Below are 18,454 nucleotides of genomic sequence, written 5' to 3'. Positions count from 1 at the left end.
CCGTACATTAGCCCTCCAGCGCTAAGCCTATAAGGCGGAAGGGCTTTGCTAGATAGGGGGTCGGCTTAGCCATGGCCGACATGTCCCTCGTGGAGGCCCCTAGTCAGATTTCGTCCTAGACTGTACATTAGCCCTCCAGCCTTGAGCATGCAAGGCGAGAAGGCTTATCCTCGGCCGATACATACAGTCATATTCTTGTTGAGCACACTTTTATGGCTAAGGCAAGGGACAGACCAAGAAGATTCACTGACTCGTTATCTCAATTCGTGGCTCCTCGGGCTCTGGTAGGGGATGTGAGAAAATTCACCCAGTTAAAAAGCTTCAAATGGAGTAGTCGGTTAACTATCCGACTCAGTCACCTTGGGTCACCGAAATACCGAGTCGAAATTCACCAAAATCAAGTCGCCTAATTTTCGACTATAAATGATGAGAAATTTTTTTTGTTACAATGAAATTCGACAATCCGATCGGCGAAATACCAACTCACAAAATGAGTGGAAAATTTTCCGAGTTAAAATGAATCCAACTAATAGCCCCCATGCCCACCATTTCGAGACTGAAATAAAAAGATGTTCTTCTAGCTAAGATGTGGCGTTTTTGGCTGAGGTGTGGGACATGATAAGCCTACGGGTCAGACAAATGTCGATCTCCCTAGAATGATTTAGTATTTTGGGTGTTCTCTGATGAGTTTTGCTTCCCCCTAGTTCGGATTTTTACCGAGCGATCATGAATTTGTGTCTTCGAGTTATTTTATACTCGCCCAGTCAGATTTTTACCGATCAATCACAAGTTTGGTCTTCGAGTTATTTATACTCGCCCAGTCAGATTTTTACCGATCAATCACGAGTTTGGTCTTCGAGTTATTTATACTCGCCCAGTCGGATTTTTACTGATCAATCACGAGTTTGTCTTCGAGTTATTTATACTCGCCCAGTCGGGTTTTTGCCGATCAATCACGAGTTTGGCTTCGAGTTATTTATACTCGCCCAGTCGGATTTTTACCGATCAATCACGAGTTTGGTCTTCGAGTTATTTATACTCGCCCAGTCAGATTTTTACGGATCAATCACGAGTTTGGTCTTCGAGTTATTTATACTCGCCCAGTCAGATTTTTACCAATCAATCACGAGTTTGTCTTCGAGTTATTTATACTCGCCCAATCGGATTTTTACCGATCAATCACGAGTTTGGTCTTCGAGTTATTTATACTCGCCCAGCCGAACTTTTGCCGACAATCACGAGTTTGTCTTCGAGTTATTTATACTCGCCCAGCCGGACTTTTGCCGACAATCACGAGTTTGTTGCCTTTAAATAACACACCTGTCGATCATGGAAAGATAAAAGAGATGGTATTTAATAAAATTGGAATTATTGGTTAGACGTGCCTCGTTAGAAACCTTCTCAGCAAAAAACCTTTTCACATTTTTATATGGAATAAAAATCTCTTGGGACGACCCCAGCTTCTCGGCTTTCAGCTGCCCTTTTGTTGATTTTTCCCTTCTCCGTCTTGATGTGACTCAGGGAGAAAGCTCTCACCTCCGACATCATTTGACAATTCGCTTTCTCCAGCGCGATGTCGAAAGTTCCAGACCTTAAGCCCTTCTAGAACGCGATGACTGCCATCCTTTCATCCAAGGACGCTATCCTCCAGGCGACCTCATTGAACCTTTGCAGAAAGTCCTTCAACGACTCCTCCTGCTTCTGTTTGAGGTCGAACAAGTCCGACGTGATCGGTGGTTTCTTCTTGTTAGCGGCAAACTGTGCCATGAAGAGCCGACTAAAGACATCAAAGTCGGTGATTGATCGGTCAGGGAGACCACTAAACCAATCCAATGCTGCTTTTTTGAGTGTACCCATGAATAGTTTGCAGCGGACTTCCATACTTCCTCCACAAATCAACATTTGAGCGCGGAAATCCGTCAAGTGCTGACTGGGATCCTGAGTTCCATCAAAAGGTTCGACTTGGGGAATCCGATGATCCCTTAGGATGGTCTCGGCCTCTATGGCCTCCGAAAAAGGTCGAAAATCTCTGGGGACTTCCATCATGACATCTTCCTCCACCGTCGTGGCGTTGGCCGTTATCATAGCTTGCATCTCGTCCTCCCGCCTCATAATCTCCTCGTTTTCTCGTTGAATAGCCTCCTCTCTCTCCCTGGATCGTGCATTCTCCTCCCTCAAAATGTTGATCAATGCCATCATCTCCTCCATGGTAGGGTGTTGTGAGTCGCTGTTGGATGTGCCGCCTCTTGCCATGGTAAAGTGCGGATTCTTCTGTGTTACTTGGGGCGTAGGAAAAGTTTCACCGTAGTCCCACGGTGGGCGCCAAAATGTTCCGGCCAAAGGGTGGACTAGGGTTTTTTCCTAGATCGTGCCTTAGAGCCAGAGCATTCAAAACTGTAATCTGCCTTCTCAACTATAGGGTTTTTTCTTTTATAGTTTCTTGTTTACGGGCTTTATGGGCCCCGAGAATGTAGGGATTTCCTTAACCGTTTTGATCTGGCTAATATTTGGTGAGGGACAGTGGGACCTTGCCCTTGCTATCGGGTAGTCCCTGTATGCGAGAGTTGTGTCGGCCTCCGACCGACCATACCCGTACTGAGGGTACAGTCGGGTATTGCCCGAGTTGGTTCTTGTAAGCGGAAGGAATCAGAAATATATCGACCAGGTTAAGTAGAGAAACCAAGTCGAATAATAACCGAACCACTCTTAGAGGGGTGATCAGCGAGAGCTACAGTCGGCCTGGCATATCGGCGAGAGCTACAGTTGGCCTGGCATATCGGCGAGAGCTACAGTCGGCCTGACATATCAGCGAGAGCTACAGTCGGCCTGACATATCGGCGAGAGCTACAGTCGGCCTGACATACATAGTAGGCAGGTCAGAATCCGACCTGGACTGTACACTAGCCCTCCAGCGCTGAGCCTATAAGGCGGAAGGGCTTTGCTAGACAAGGGGTCGGCTTAGCCATGACCGACATGTCCCTCGTGGAGGCCCCTAGTCGAATTTCGTCCTGGATCGTACAATTTGCTTTACTCATTCTTGATGCAAAGTCCAAAGTTAAAGAATTTGAGAAAATTATTGAAATGTACAAGACGACACAAAACATTTTTTTTTTAATTTATTAAAATCTATTCTAAGTCATCATGTAGTCTCTCACAGTTCTATATTAAGTATCGTTTAGATTATTTTATATAGATTAAAAAACTGGTATTAAAAACCTAATAATTAAATAAAAGAGAATAATAATTTATAAAATTACTTTTTATTATTAATCTTCTACATTATGTATATTGATTGTGTATTTTATATTACGTATATATTATAATATAATATATGACATAATATATATAGAGAAAAGAAATATGAGTTTATTTTATTTTGTTTTGTTACTTCCTAACCTTAGTTTCTTCTCGAGATAAAAAAATACACTAGAATGACATAATAAATAAGAGATAGGATAAAGAAACAACATAATATAATATGATAAGATATTATCGTATCATTTTATATCTTGTTTACCAAACAGATATAAGATATAGAAGAAAATAATATAAAAGAAATTTTTATAGATAGAGATATATGATAATTAAGATAAAAAAAAGGTCAGGAAATTCCTCTATATAAACAGGAGCACTTCCCTTCCGAGTTCCGAAAGCTCCATCTTGTTTAGATAGCTCCTGAGTCTTCACTTTTGGTTCTATTGTTTAGATTAGTGTCTCGGTGAGAAAAATGGCTGCAGTGGTAGTTAGCAGTGGAGGGAGCAAAGAGTACCCCGGGAGTCTCACTCCCTTTGTGACGGTAACATGCATAGTCGCAGCCATGGGTGGGTTGATCTTCGGTTACGATATCGGAATATCTGGAGGGGTGACGTCAATGGATGCATTTTTGAACAAGTTCTTTCCGTCGGTGTTCCGGAAGAAGAACTTGGACAAAACGGTGAACCAGTACTGTCAATACAACAGCCAGACACTAACCATGTTCACGTCATCCTTGTACTTGGCCGCACTGCTCTCGTCGTTGGTTGCCTCCACCATCACGCGTAGGTTCGGCCGAAAACTCTCCATGCTTTTTGGAGGCTTGCTTTTCCTCGTGGGTGCTCTCATCAACGGCTTTGCCCAACACGTTTGGATGTTGATCGTGGGTCGGATCTTGCTCGGCTTTGGTATCGGATTTGCCACTCAAGCTGTGCCACTTTACCTCTCTGAAATGGCTCCATACAAATATAGAGGAGCACTCAACATTGGGTTCCAATTGTCAATTACTGTTGGCATACTTGTGGCCAATGTGTTGAACTACTTCTTCGCCAAAATCAAAGGTGGTTGGGGATGGAGGTTGAGTTTGGGTGGTGCTATGGTTCCTGCCCTCATAATCACAATCGGATCACTAATCCTTCCCGACACCCCCAATTCCATGATTGAAAGGGGTGATCGTGAAAAGGCCAAGGCTCAGCTCCAGAAAGTTCGTGGCGTGGATGATGTTGATGAAGAGTTCAATGACCTTGTGGCAGCTAGTGAAGCTTCAAGCACAGTGGAGCACCCTTGGAAAAACTTGTTGCAGAGAAAATACCGACCCCACCTTACTATGGCTGTGTTGATTCCATTCTTCCAGCAACTCACTGGAATCAATGTGATCATGTTTTATGCGCCTGTGCTGTTTAGTTCCATTGGGTTTAAGGACGATGCTGCTCTAATGTCAGCTGTCATCACCGGTGTTGTGAATGTTGTTGCAACATGTGTCTCAATTTATGGAGTTGATAAGTGGGGTAGGAGAGCCCTTTTCCTTGAAGGTGGAGTTCAGATGCTCATATGCCAAGCTATAGTTGCAATTGCTATTGGAGCCAAGTTTGGAATCGATGGAAACCCTGGTGATTTGCCACAGTGGTATGCTATTGTTGTGGTTCTCTTCATTTGCATTTACGTGGCAGCATTTGCATGGTCTTGGGGTCCCCTTGGTTGGTTGGTGCCTAGTGAGATCTTTCCATTGGAGATTCGTTCGGCTGCTCAGAGTATCACTGTCGCGGTCAACATGCTCTTCACTTTCTTAATTGCGCAAGTCTTCTTGCAAATGCTTTGCCACATGAAGTTTGGCTTATTCATCTTCTTCGCCTTCTTTGTGTTGTTCATGTCATTCTTCGTTTTCTTCCTTTTGCCCGAAACCAAGGGTATTCCAATTGAAGAAATGCCTAAGGTGTGGAAGGCACACCCATTCTGGGCCAGATTCGTTCAACATGATGATTATGATAACGGAGTTCAGATGGGAAAGGGATCTAGTCAAGTGTAGTTAATTAATTAGTCCTTTATTTTTGTTGTTGTTTTTTTCTTTTTCCTTGTAAATCATTCTATTGATGTTCGAGTCAGTTTTAATGTATTGAATTGTTTTTATGAAAAAGTTCTTTATTTTAGAAATTTGTCTTGTGTCACGAGAATTTTTTTTTTTTTCAAAGTCCACCAACAATCATTTTAAAAATCTACTTTCTATCGATTTAAGTTTAATGTATAGTACATCTATAATACGTATTTTTTTTTATGATACCACTTTCTTTATTAAATTAAGAAACATATTTTGATTTTTTATTTTTGTTATTTTAAATTTGATCTACTAGTTTTAAGGAAAGAGAAAAAGTGATTAAAAACAAAGGTTTGGAAAGAATTTGAATTTAGAATTGACATCTTATTGGTCAATGAGTTTTAGACTTAAATTACAGATTTGATTTTGGTTCAGGTTAAGAAAATAACATTATGCACAACATACCTATTATACATGTATGTGACTTGTTGATATTAATCTCTTGGTAATTAGAATGATTACTAGAACATTAACAATGGAATATACGAGTATAAAAAATAAAATCTTCAAATCTCCTATGATATATGGAATTTGAATAATTATCTTTAAATGGAATGATTTAAAATATTAACATCAGTGTACTTAAAAAAGTTATTTAATCTCATATATAATTTAAAATTTTGACTTTACTATATCAAATTAATATACATAAAGATAATGTAACATAATTTAATTAAATATTTTACTTTCACAATCTTAACTTTAACTTTTTATAACTTAAATTTATTTATAAAGTTATATATAGTTTATCATTAAAATAAATCAAGAAAAAGATATTATATTTCTGTTTATTTATTTAAAAAATAATAATGAAATTTAAATAATGTGACTTGTAGTTAAAAGAAACTGTATATTAGTGATAAGAAAGTATATAATAAGATCTCGAGTAAAATAAAATTAAAAAAAATGTGCAGAACCAAATTTCATATCCTCGTCTCTGTTTTATTTATTTATTTTTTATGAAATACCTCTTAATTAATTATTGATAATATTTATTGAAATAATACAATATGGAATGTAGTTATAATCTCTAATTCCAACTTGATATGTAGTTGCCTTTACTAAATTGTAAGCCACTAAATTTACTTGTCTATTTAAGAAAAATGCTATTATGGTTTGCCAGTGTTTTTAAGACTTCCTTACATTTATATAAACCATCACCAAATTAAAAAATCTTCTATATGCTTGTTACTAATACCATGATTACTTTATAGCAATTCACCTCAAAGGAGACAAACCCTAAACCATGTTTAGTAATCCATTTAGCTGTCTCGAGAAGTGCTAACGCTTCTCCTACGCAGGGATTCAGGGATGAAAGGGAACCTGCATGTTCTGGCCAGAATGAACAATCCCATGTGGTCCTGCACACAAATTCCAACTACGAAGTCTTTAGTTCATGGAAGAAAGTTGTGTAGATATAAGACTTAAGAGCTCCTGGATTTGGATGTTTCCAATGAATTGTTTATTGTTCTATTCACCCTATCCTTATGGTTGTGGTTGCTCGAAGACTAACGCACTTGGATCCACTCAGCAAAAGAACCCTTAACTTTGTAAAGGATTTCTGTTGAGTTCCAGATTGCGAAATTTGAGACCTTCCTTTCCTCCCAATAATTATCTTGAACCTCCATCATCATTTCCTTTGAGCTCTTCATCCTTGCAAATAAAGGTTAAAGATATCAACCAATATGACTATCAGACCAACATTATTTTCAAGTTTTAACACACCCTAAAAGAACATGTGAACTATTTTCAATATTACTCTCTTAGAGTAAACACATTGTCCGACCCTAAACTCCCTAAGATGAGATTGTAATTTAATTAAGGTAAGGAGAACATCCCTAAAAACCCTCCAAAGAAGGTTCTTGACTTTCATAAGTACTTCAAGTCTCTAGATACTACACCAGTTTCCATCCTCCTTCAAATGGTTCATACTCAATTCATTGTTCATAAATCCATGATACATGGATTGAATTGAGTAATAACCATTTTTGTTCTAATTTCGGATACAATCATCCTTATCTTCTATGTTCAAAACAGAAGTGTGATGGATAGTTTTACGTTGTCTTCGAGATCAATATCACTGTGTATGTTATTATATGTATCAATGGAGTTAAAACATCTTCATTATTTGAATAAAAAGTAAAATATAAAAATGTTAAATTATGTTTTTAGTCTTTTATTTTTATTTTTTATTTTTACATATTTAGTTGGTTCATTATCTTTAAAAATTCTATTTAATTTATTATGTTTATAAAGTTATTCAAAATTGTGACACCCTTCTACCCCATAATAAATAAGTAACAACAATAAGAATAATTCAATAAATATAACATCAAGAAGGGTCCACATATTTTAATAAAAACTCATAGGTTCACAAGTCTTGAAATAAATAGAAATAATAATAATAATAATAATAAAGTTTTACTCTTAAAAGAAAATTATCAAGGTCTCTAAAGAAAAATGAAAGGAATCCAGAATTTACAAATATAAGGTGAATATAAAACTCTTAAAAATAAGTCTCCTCAAACGACAAATAACAATTCATAACTAAAGCATCCTAAATTCATGCCCCAATGTCACATCCTATCAGAGCAGAACCCTTTCCCTTTAGAACTCAACACTATGAGTGCCTTCATCTTCACCTAAAAGAAAACCACATAAAAACAGGACGGTGAGAGATAGATAACATCATATATGAACATAGAGCTACCCAATTCCCACCCCACACCGTGCACCAAAATATCATCATTAAATATAAACAACAAATACATCTCATATAATTACCAAACATCATTTTTTTTTTAATCATACAAGCTTTCATACACATGCTCACTATATACTCATACACATCTCCTCTCCTGAGAGTCTCAACTTGGCACTCCGCACAATGGGCGTACCTCGTCAATTCCCTTAGTTGTTGCCAATGCGGGCATACCGTTCTCACACCCTCCCAGGGCCGGTATGTTGCACGGTTAAACACCCAGCGGCCCGTGCAAAGGCAATCCACCCACCGTTAAACCCTCTGTGGCCAGTGAGCTGCACAGTTAAACACCCAACGGCCCACGCATGGAATGCCTCCCGTCATGATCCCCCCTGTCTCAACCCCTCTCTGGGCCCAGGGTCCAATGCAATATAGCCACATCTGGCTTCTCAAGCACCACATGCAACTCATAAGTCTCATGCAACTCATGCATCCCACGTAACTCATAATTAATGCATCTCCATTATATAACATCATCACATGTCAATAACAATCCATGCAATATCATCCTCACATGCTAGGTACCTATCATTAAGTTATCAACATCATAGATCACAAATTTCACATAATTCTTCACACACATCACAATATCTATGACATTCAGTTAATAATTTAACCATAACTCGACATATACATATCCTTTCTAAGTGATCCCAACTCCATTAGAATCCTAACATCAATATCTACAACTTTCATGAAGAACACAAATCCTAATAAAGTCGTTTAGGTTACCATTCAGGGCTCACAAAAATTGATGTTGTGGTTCGCACACAGATTGGAAGGCTCAAATTGCAACTCACATAACTTGATCAAATATTAATATTTTTACACGATTCGTGTGTCTAAATGGTAGCCCCAGATGTCTAGTTTCTAACAAAACAAACGGCACTCGATTTGGATAACTACACAGAAAGATATTGCAAAATTACAAACGTATGTCGGGGTCCCGACGCCCGACGCCCAAAACTGGCGCTAAGCGCCCAAATCTCTGCCCAGACTCCCCTCTGTGAAATTAAACCTGCGTTTTACGAGTTCCAACAAGGTTTTTACCAATTTTCACTACTTCTACACCCCGTTGGTTCAGTTTAACTCCATTTATATTCTTCATACGTTCCAAATCAATCCATACACATCTCAAGCCTCAAAAATTGGTTTCCATTGGTTTTACAAAAAAAAATCTAAACTCTTCTTAACACATAAAATTCAAGTCATCAAATTTAAGGATAAAGAATTAACAAGAAAGCCCCAATGGAATTCAAAGACAGTTCAAGAAATAAGTTCTTCCAAATGAATTAAGAATTTAGAACATCGATTGCACAGATAATCGTTCAGAATTTTAAATAGAGTTCCTAGAGGGACTTAGGGATTGCCCTCACTACCCGAACGCCCCTATATTCACATATGAAGAAACCCATCTCCCCCGTACCTTAAGGATGATGAACGAAGGCCAACAGAAGAACGACGGAGCAATCTGAACACTTTATGCCTTCCTTCAAGAATTTTCTCCTCTCCCCTCTTCCTTCAAGCGTCTGACGTTAAAATGAATATTAGGTAACTGACTACCCCCAAAACCCCTCTAATAATTCCGACTGGGCCAGGCCCATACTCACCCGCCCATCCCCCTCTATTTAATTAAAATGATAATTAAATAATTAAAAAAAAATAAAACAGTTTCAACTTCTATAATTATTTAAAATACGAATTTATTTTCTGCTCTCTAGAATATAAATATAAATAACTACTTGACTCAAGTTTCTCTCGTAAATATAATTATTATTATTTAGAATCTACTGCAATTTTATAAAATTACTAAATAAAATGATATAAATTATTTTCATAAAAATAGTAATTAATTAAAATTTAATTAATTTAGAATTTAGGATGTTACAACTCTCCCCTCCTAAAAGAAAATTCGTCCTCGAATTTACCTGAAGCAAACAATTCCGGGTAAGAATCCTTCATCTTCTCCTCAAGTTCGCAAGTAGCATTTTCCGGCGTTGCTCCACCCCAAATCACCTTAACCAAAGGAATTTCCTTACCTCGAAGTTGTTTCACCATTCGATCCTCAACTCTCACCGGTATGGTTTCTACTGTCAAGTTTTCCTTAACTTCAAGATGATCCGACTCAATCACATGCGAAGGATCATGGATGTATTTTCGAAGTTGAGAAACATGGAATACATTATGAAGATTTGACAAATGTGGAGGTAAAGCGATTTGATAAGCCATTGTACCGACTCTCTTAAGAATTTGATACGGACCGATGAAACGAGGTGTAAGCTTTTTAGACTTCAATGCTCTACCAACCCCAGTCCACGGAGTGACTTTCAGGAATACATGATCTCCTTCTTTGAATTCTAAGTCCTTCCTCCTCTTATCAGCATAACTCTTTTGTCTTCCCTGGGCTGTTCTCATTCTATCTTGAATTAACTTAACCTTCTCTGTGGTTTGTTGTACTACCTCCGGTCCTAAAACAAGATTATCTCCCGGCTCACACCAACACAAAGGTGTTCTACACCTCCTACCATATAGTGCTTCATAAGGTGCCATGCCTATGCTAGAATGAAAACTATTATTATATGTAAACTCTATCAAAGGTAAGAAGCTATCCCAACTACCCCCTTGATCTAACACGCAGGCTCTAAGTAAATCCTCTAATGACTGTATAGTTCTCTCAGTCTGACCGTCGGTTTGTGGGTGATAAGCTGAACTAAGTCTAAGCTGAGTCCCCAATGCTTGTTGCAAACTCTCCCAAAATCTAGAAGTAAACCTAGGGTCTCTATCTGAAACTATGCTAGATGGTACACCATGCAATGTCACAATTTCACTAATGTAAAGCTTAGCAAGTTTCTCTAGGGAATACTTAATATTAATAGGTAAGAAATGTGCACACTTGGTCAATCTATCTACAATCACCCAAATAGAATCGTGCCCTCCAACAGTCCTAGGCAAAGCAACTACAAAGTCCATGGAAATGCTATCCCACTTCCACTCTGGTATACTCAAGGGTTGAAGTAATCCTGAAGGTTTTTGGTGTTCTACCTTAGCCTTCTGGCATACTAGGCAAGTACTCGCAAACTCCTCTATGTCTCTCTTCATTCTAGGCCACCAAAACATCTTCTTCAAGTCTTGATACATTTTGGTTGAACCTGGATGGAAACTAAGTTTGCTTTTATGCCCCTCTTCAAGTAGCAAACGCCTAAGGGTAGCCTCACTAGGTACACACACACGGTCACCAAATCTTACTACTCCATCGCTACCCAATACAAACTCTCCACCACTACCTCTTTCTATCGCCTCTCGCCTAGCCACTAAGAATGAATCCTCTAACTGAGCATCTCTAATCTCCTTCAACATGTCATTACTTACACGAATCATGCCTAATCTTATGCTACTAGAGGTAGTCTCACAAGCTAAACTTGGATCCCTAAACTGAGCTAGAAGGTCCATCTCTCTAATCATCAAGGAAGATATGTGAAGTGATTTTCTGCTTAAAGCGTCCGCTACGACATTTGCCTTACCTGGGTGATAACTCAACTCAAAATCATAGTCCTTCAAGAACTCAAGCCATCTCCTTTGTCTCATATTTAACTCTTTCTGATCGAACAGATACTTAAGGCTCTTATGGTCGCTAAAAACCTCGAATTTAGAACCATACAAATAGTGTCTCCAAATCTTTAAAACAAATACTACAGCTGCCAATTCAAGATCATGGGTAGGGTAATTTCTCTCATGGATTTTCAACTGCCTAGAAGCATAAGCTACTACCTTTCCCTCTTGCATCAACACTCCACCTAACCCCATCTTAGAAGCATCACAATATACTACAAAAGGTTTATTAAGGTCAGGCAAAACTAGAACTGGTGCACTAGTCAATTTTTCCTTAAGGGTTTGGAAACTAGTCTCACACCTACTATTCCATACAAAGGGAACTCCCTTTCTAGTCAATTCAGTCAAAGGCAATGCTATCTTAGAAAACCCCTCTATAAACCTCCTATAATACCCAGCTAGTCCAAGGAAACTTCTAATCTCGCTCACAGATTTAGGGGATTCCCACTTAAGCACAGCTTCTACCTTAGAAGGATCTACACCGATCCCCCCCTTTGAAATCACATGACCTAAGAAACTCACCTTTTCTAACCAGAAATCACACTTAGACAATTTAGCATACAACTGTTTCTCTCTTAAAATCTCAAGTACTACCTTTAAGTGCTCTTCATGCTCCTCTTTAGTTTTGGAATAAATGAGTATGTCATCTATAAAGACAACTACAAATTTATCCAAGTATGGATGAAAAATTCTGTTCATATAATCCATAAAAATTGCAGGAGCATTAGTCACACCAAAAGGCATTACAAGGTATTCATAATGTCCATATCTAGTCCTAAATGCAGTTTTGGGTATGTCCTCCTCTTTCACTCTAATCTGATGGTAACCTGACCTAAGATCAATCTTACTAAACACACCTGCCCCCACCAGTTGGTCCATAAGGTCATCAATCCTAGGCAATGGATATTTATTTTTAATCGTTACCTTATTGAGTTGGCGGTAATCTATACACAACCTCATGCTACCATCCTTCTTCTTCACTAATAGGACAGGTGCTCCCCAAGGTGATACACTAGGTCTCACAAACTTCTTCTCTAACAGCTCCTCTAGTTGTTTCTTAAGCTCGGCTAACTCCAAGGGCGACATCCTATGAGGTGCAGCTGAAATGGGTCCCGTCCCCGGTATTAAGTCTATGGAAAACTCTGTCTCCCTCTCGGGTGGTAGATTAGACATATCCTCAGAGAACACATCAGGGTAATTGCATACTATAGGTAATCTATCCAAGACAGCGCTACTCTCAGAACTCAAAGAAGCTAGTAACATGTATACCTGGGCATCTTCTCTCAGAGACACCTCAACCTGGTTGGCAGTCAAAAAGTCTTTGCTCTTTCTCTCAAGGGGTTGACCAAAAACAACAGTTTTATCAGCACAGTTCAAAAGAACATGGTTGGAAGATAACCAGTTCATACCAAGAATGATGTCTAGCTGACTCAGAGGCAAACAAATTAAGTCAACTAAGAAGTCTCTACCATTAATATGAACAGAACAATTCAAGCATACGCCGGACGTAGAAACTGACCCACTAGTTGGCGTCTCCACACTCAATACAAAAGGTAAGGAAGAAACAGGCAATCTCAATTTGGAAACACAAGCATGTGATATGAACGAATGAGTCGCACCCGAATCAAACAATACAACTAAAGGAATTCCAGCAATAAAACCCATACCTTGGATCAAGTCGTCGGATTGAGCGGCTTCAGTTCCACTCAAGGCAAATACTCTCCCTGTAGCTTTCGGCTTACTGGCACTGCCGCTAGCACTAGCACTCCTGCTGATACCGGTACCCCGACTAGCACTAGCACTCCCCCTAGTCTCTCCACTAGCCGTCACTGGTCCTTGCTGTGCACGAGGACAATCTCGAGAAATGTGCCCCCGCTCATTACATCTGAAACAGGTGACCTCCCTATCCCCACATTGATTAGCTCGGTGCCCTGGCCTCCCACACTTGAAGCAAGTGAAGCAAGGAGTAGAACCAGTACTCCCAGCTCTAGGTGTCTGGCTCGTGGATGGAGCTTGACTCCTCCTATGCACTGAACCCTCACTACCCCCGTTACTGTTTGAATTTCCAGCAGGACGAGAGTAAGGCTTACTCTTGCTAGAAGAATTAAAGTAGTCAAAATAATGTGTACACCAAAAAGAGGAATTATCTTTATATATATATATATATATATATATATATATATATATATATATATATATAAAGAAGAATCTGTCTACTCTATGAGTAAGTCTACCTAAACTTAGTCCGTTTAATAACTCATGTTTTACATCAAATTTTAACGATCCAACAGTTGAATTTAAAGTTTTTAATGCATAGATTAAATTTGCAAATTTTTAAAAAATTTAAAAATTTATTTGATATTTCGTTTCATTATTTCAAATCAATATATAAAATAATTTTATGATTATTCGTCATTTTAAATTAATAAAATGAAATATCAAATGATTTTTAAATTTTCCAAAAATTTACATACTTGATCAATGCATTAAGACTTTGAATTCAACAGTTGGATCATTGAAATTTAATATAAAACATGAGTTATTGAACCAAGTAAATTTAAGTAGACTTAAACCTCGAATAAATAGATCCCTCCTATATATATATATACACTATATCTAACAATTAAAAAAGTCATTTTATTTGATAAGGATTAAAGTATTTATTTAAATAATCTTTTCATGTCATTTTATCATATATTTCATTGTCATTTTAGAGTCTAGTGATGTGTTATATATTGTTCATTCATGTAGGCTGACACGTGTTGCATGTGGTTGTCAACATGACACATAGCGTGTCGATTCACAAGTTAACGGATGATCTTAACTTTTAGGCGACAATAATGATTGAAATGAGTAATGGAAATAAACATTGACTATTAATTTGTCATTTTTCATATGTGAGAGACTATTATGGCAATGTCCAACAAAGTTGATGACCATTTTTTAATTATTTTTTTGAAAGTTTTTATCAAGTAAAAAAGGAACTTAAAATTTTGTCGCACATAAACTTTCTTATTTCTCTAAATTTTACCTTCATTTCTAATTACACTTTTTCTTATTTTTTAGCATTTTTTTAAGTACTTATGCGTGATGCTTATATGTATTATATTTTAATGTACGTGTTCATTTTCTAATTATTTTTTTGAAAGTTATTTAGTTACTTTTTATATTTTTATTTTACTTTCGATCAAAATTTAATTATAATAATTTTTCTTTATTTTTTAAATGAAATAACATCCTTTAAGTATTTAAATAATTATACAAATACAAAGATTTATTAAATTTTAAACACTTATAATATTATAAGATCTTATCATATAAAAACTTATTATATAAGATCTTAAAGAAGTTATTTCTTAAAACATATCATTATTCGAATTCATTGAATGTTTAATGTTAATTATAATTAAGATCTTATTACATAAAAACTTATTATATAATATCTTAAATAAGTTATTTCTTAAAATATATCCTTATTCATCGGATGTTTAATAATAATATAATTTGTTAAAATCTTTAATATTAATATGATTCGTTGAATCTCTAACTAAAACTTACATGGTTTAAAATCCAAAAAAGTTAATAGTGGAGGTTAAAAATGGACATCAAGTGTAAATTAAAATCACCAGAAATTATAGAGTTAACGACGCTAACTTAATTGGATGGAAAATATTATATTATATTAATTTTAAAAATCAACGATTATTAATAATAAAAAAATACCAAATCCAAAAAAAAAAATTAATTAAGAGATGAAGTAAGTGATTAAGTCTTAATTTTAACAAATATAAAAAAATATAATTATATTTTTCATTCAAAATACTTTTATATTATCATCTATCATCAATAAAATATTTTAATTTGCTCTTAAATATGTCACTTATTATTCCTTATAAAACAATATATATATAGAAATTATCACAAAGTGAAATTTCTTTATAGCGTTCTAGAAGCAAAGCGATTAATAATAATATTACTAACATCATTATTTTTCAACATTTTTTTATCCATGTATAGATAAAATTGTTAAAGCCAGCTACCATCAACGTTGATGATTTCAAATATAATTCAGCAAATAAATTTTATTAATTTTCTTGTAACGTTGATGATTTCAAATAAATTTTATTAATTTTAGCTTTAAAAATTAGTCGATCCTTTTAAACACTTTTTTAAGCCTTACACAATCTTTAGTTTTCTCTTAACTATATGAATCTAAGTTTAATTTAATCATATATATATATATATATATATATATATATATATATATAAGTGATTTGTAATGTATGAATTTTTATTATTTATATATACTTTATCTTAGTTATATCATTATTCAATATAAAATTTTTAATACACTTCCTCACATTTTGAGTGTAAAATTTATAAAACTCTAAATAAATGCACTTAATACCAGAAAAATTTGATAAAGGGTAATACAATAAATCCAACAATAAAATATTAATATAAACTTTAATATAAATCTTAATTAAGAATACTTAAGTGTCACTCTCCCTCTTTGTATGATACTCTAGTTAACTTGGCCGGTTCCCTCTAGCATTTAATATTACATTTAAGTTTTATCTAAAAATAAATATATTATCGATTATCTTGTCAACACATTTCTAAAAAGATGTTATATAACTAATATTATTGTAATTAATAATGTATGAAGAGTTGCTATGGTACAAGGCTCTCTAAATTTGATGCATGTTTTTGTGGCTACAAATGAGCAGTTAGGGAATAATGTTCTGTTATCAGTGGTTCTAATTAATCAGCATGAGCATCCACTATTAATTAATATGATATAATATTTGTGACACCCTTACTACCCCAACACATATATTGTAATAATGAAAACTTAACAAAAACAATTTTCAATTTCGGTAAAAGGGTTCACATGAGAATCTTCAAAATTGTTCTTCAATAACCACAATGATAAAAATGAAACGTGAGAGTTTACAAATGATTTTCAAAAATAATATTTACAATTCTAATTTCATATAACAATCTATGTCCTAAAGAAAATCCTCTGCCCCGATGTCACAATATCAGAGCATAACCACAACTCAACCGTTAGCATTCTAGATGTCACTCGTAGCCGGATCTTCCTCACCTAAAATATCCACAAATCGCACGGTGAGAAAAGAAAACATCTATATATATAGCACATAAGAAAACACAACATATTATCTCATTATAACTAAATATTCATAAATATTTCAACATATCGTATTTCAATCAATCATACATCGTCATCACGTCATAATTCTCAATCACACCAATCATCACAAATCTTGCACTTCACACTATGCCAAGGTCACGCTACCCATTTAACAATCTCAGGCCGTGCTCACCCCTGATATAACACTGTGCCAAGGTCACGTTATCCCTATCCTAGGGTCGTGCTCACCCTTGACATGTTAACCAAGGTCACGATACCCACGTAACAATCCAGAGCCGTGCTCACCCCTGATATAACACTGTGCCAAGGTCACGTTATCCCTATTCCAGGGCCGTGCTCACCCCTGACGTGTTAACCAAGGTCACGATACTCATGTAACAATCCAGAGCCGTGCTCACCCCTGATATAACACTGTGCCAAGGTCACGTTATCCCTAACCTAGGGCCGTGCTCACCCCTGACATGTTAACCAAGGTCACGATACTCATGTAACAATCTCGGGCCGTGCTCACCCCTGGTCATAGGTGTGAAGAACCACAATCACATTTCATTCACATCCACATTCACATCCACATCCACATCCACATCCACATCCACATCCACATCCACATCCACATCTCAATTCCACAATATATACACAATCCACACAAATGGTGATTCACATACCCCTCAAGTAATTCATCATCTAGATCATCAAATAATATAACAATAACATTCATAAACTAATATAACAAACAACAGAATTATCAATTTAATATAATTTTAACGTAAACAGTAAAATCCCCAATTGTTCCAAAACCTAACTCACAGGCACTTTTCTACAATTTCGTTCTCCCTCTTAGATCATCATTCTTACAAATTATTAGCATATTTATAATCCTCAACACATACAGAATCTATTGGGATCCTCAATTTCTCAAACAGAAATCATCCAATTTTTCACAACCTAACTTACAGACACTTTTCTATAATTTCGTTCTCTCTCCCAGAGCATCATTTTTACAAGTTAAACATATATTCGTAATCCTAAATATATATAGAATCACATAAGATAATTAATTCTCCAAACAGAAATAATTATAAAATTATTCATAACCCTAAGGGCTCTTCCTCTACCCAATTCCCTCATGTAACTCTACATATAAATAATCTCCTTTTCCCCCGTACCTGGATAAATAGGAACTCGGGCAGAACCTCCTCCTCTTTTTCCTTAAACAAGGATCGAAACTAAATCTGGGACAGAACCTCATCTTCTGAGTTCCTCTTGGTCTTCAGAGAGAAGAAGAGGAACGAAAGAGAGAACAGAAGAGAAGAGAGAGTGAGAATGTGAGGTGTGTAGAAATGAGAGGATTTGAGGCCTATTTATAGGATTTTTCGCCCACCTACCACTACGGCCCGTTCCAAAATCGGAACGGCCCGTTCTGGGCCCTTCAAACCTACGCAAATTTTTGAACTGGAACGACCCGTTCCAAAACCAGAACGGCCCGTTCCCAATCCCAGCAGAACGGCCCGTTCTCCCTCCGGAACGACCCGTTCTCCAAACCAGAACGGCTCGTTCTCCC

At 36.5% G+C, this 18,454-nt stretch overlaps 1 pseudogene; it reads left to right on the top strand.

The window, feature by feature from the left end:
- Nucleotides 1-3,544: 3,544 nt before the first annotated feature.
- Nucleotides 3,545-6,067, top strand: LOC145950166 (sugar carrier protein C pseudogene; annotated as a pseudogene).
- Nucleotides 6,068-18,454: the final 12,387 nt, after the last annotated feature.

The sequence above is a fragment of the Cajanus cajan genome, chromosome 7 (genome assembly GCF_000230855.2).
Source record: "Cajanus cajan strain Asha chromosome 7, NIPB_CcT2T_4, whole genome shotgun sequence".
Classification (NCBI taxonomy): Eukaryota; Viridiplantae; Streptophyta; class Magnoliopsida; order Fabales; family Fabaceae; genus Cajanus; species Cajanus cajan.
The sequence above is the reverse complement of the archived record's forward strand: the minus strand, read 5'-3'. Positions and strand labels throughout refer to the sequence as shown.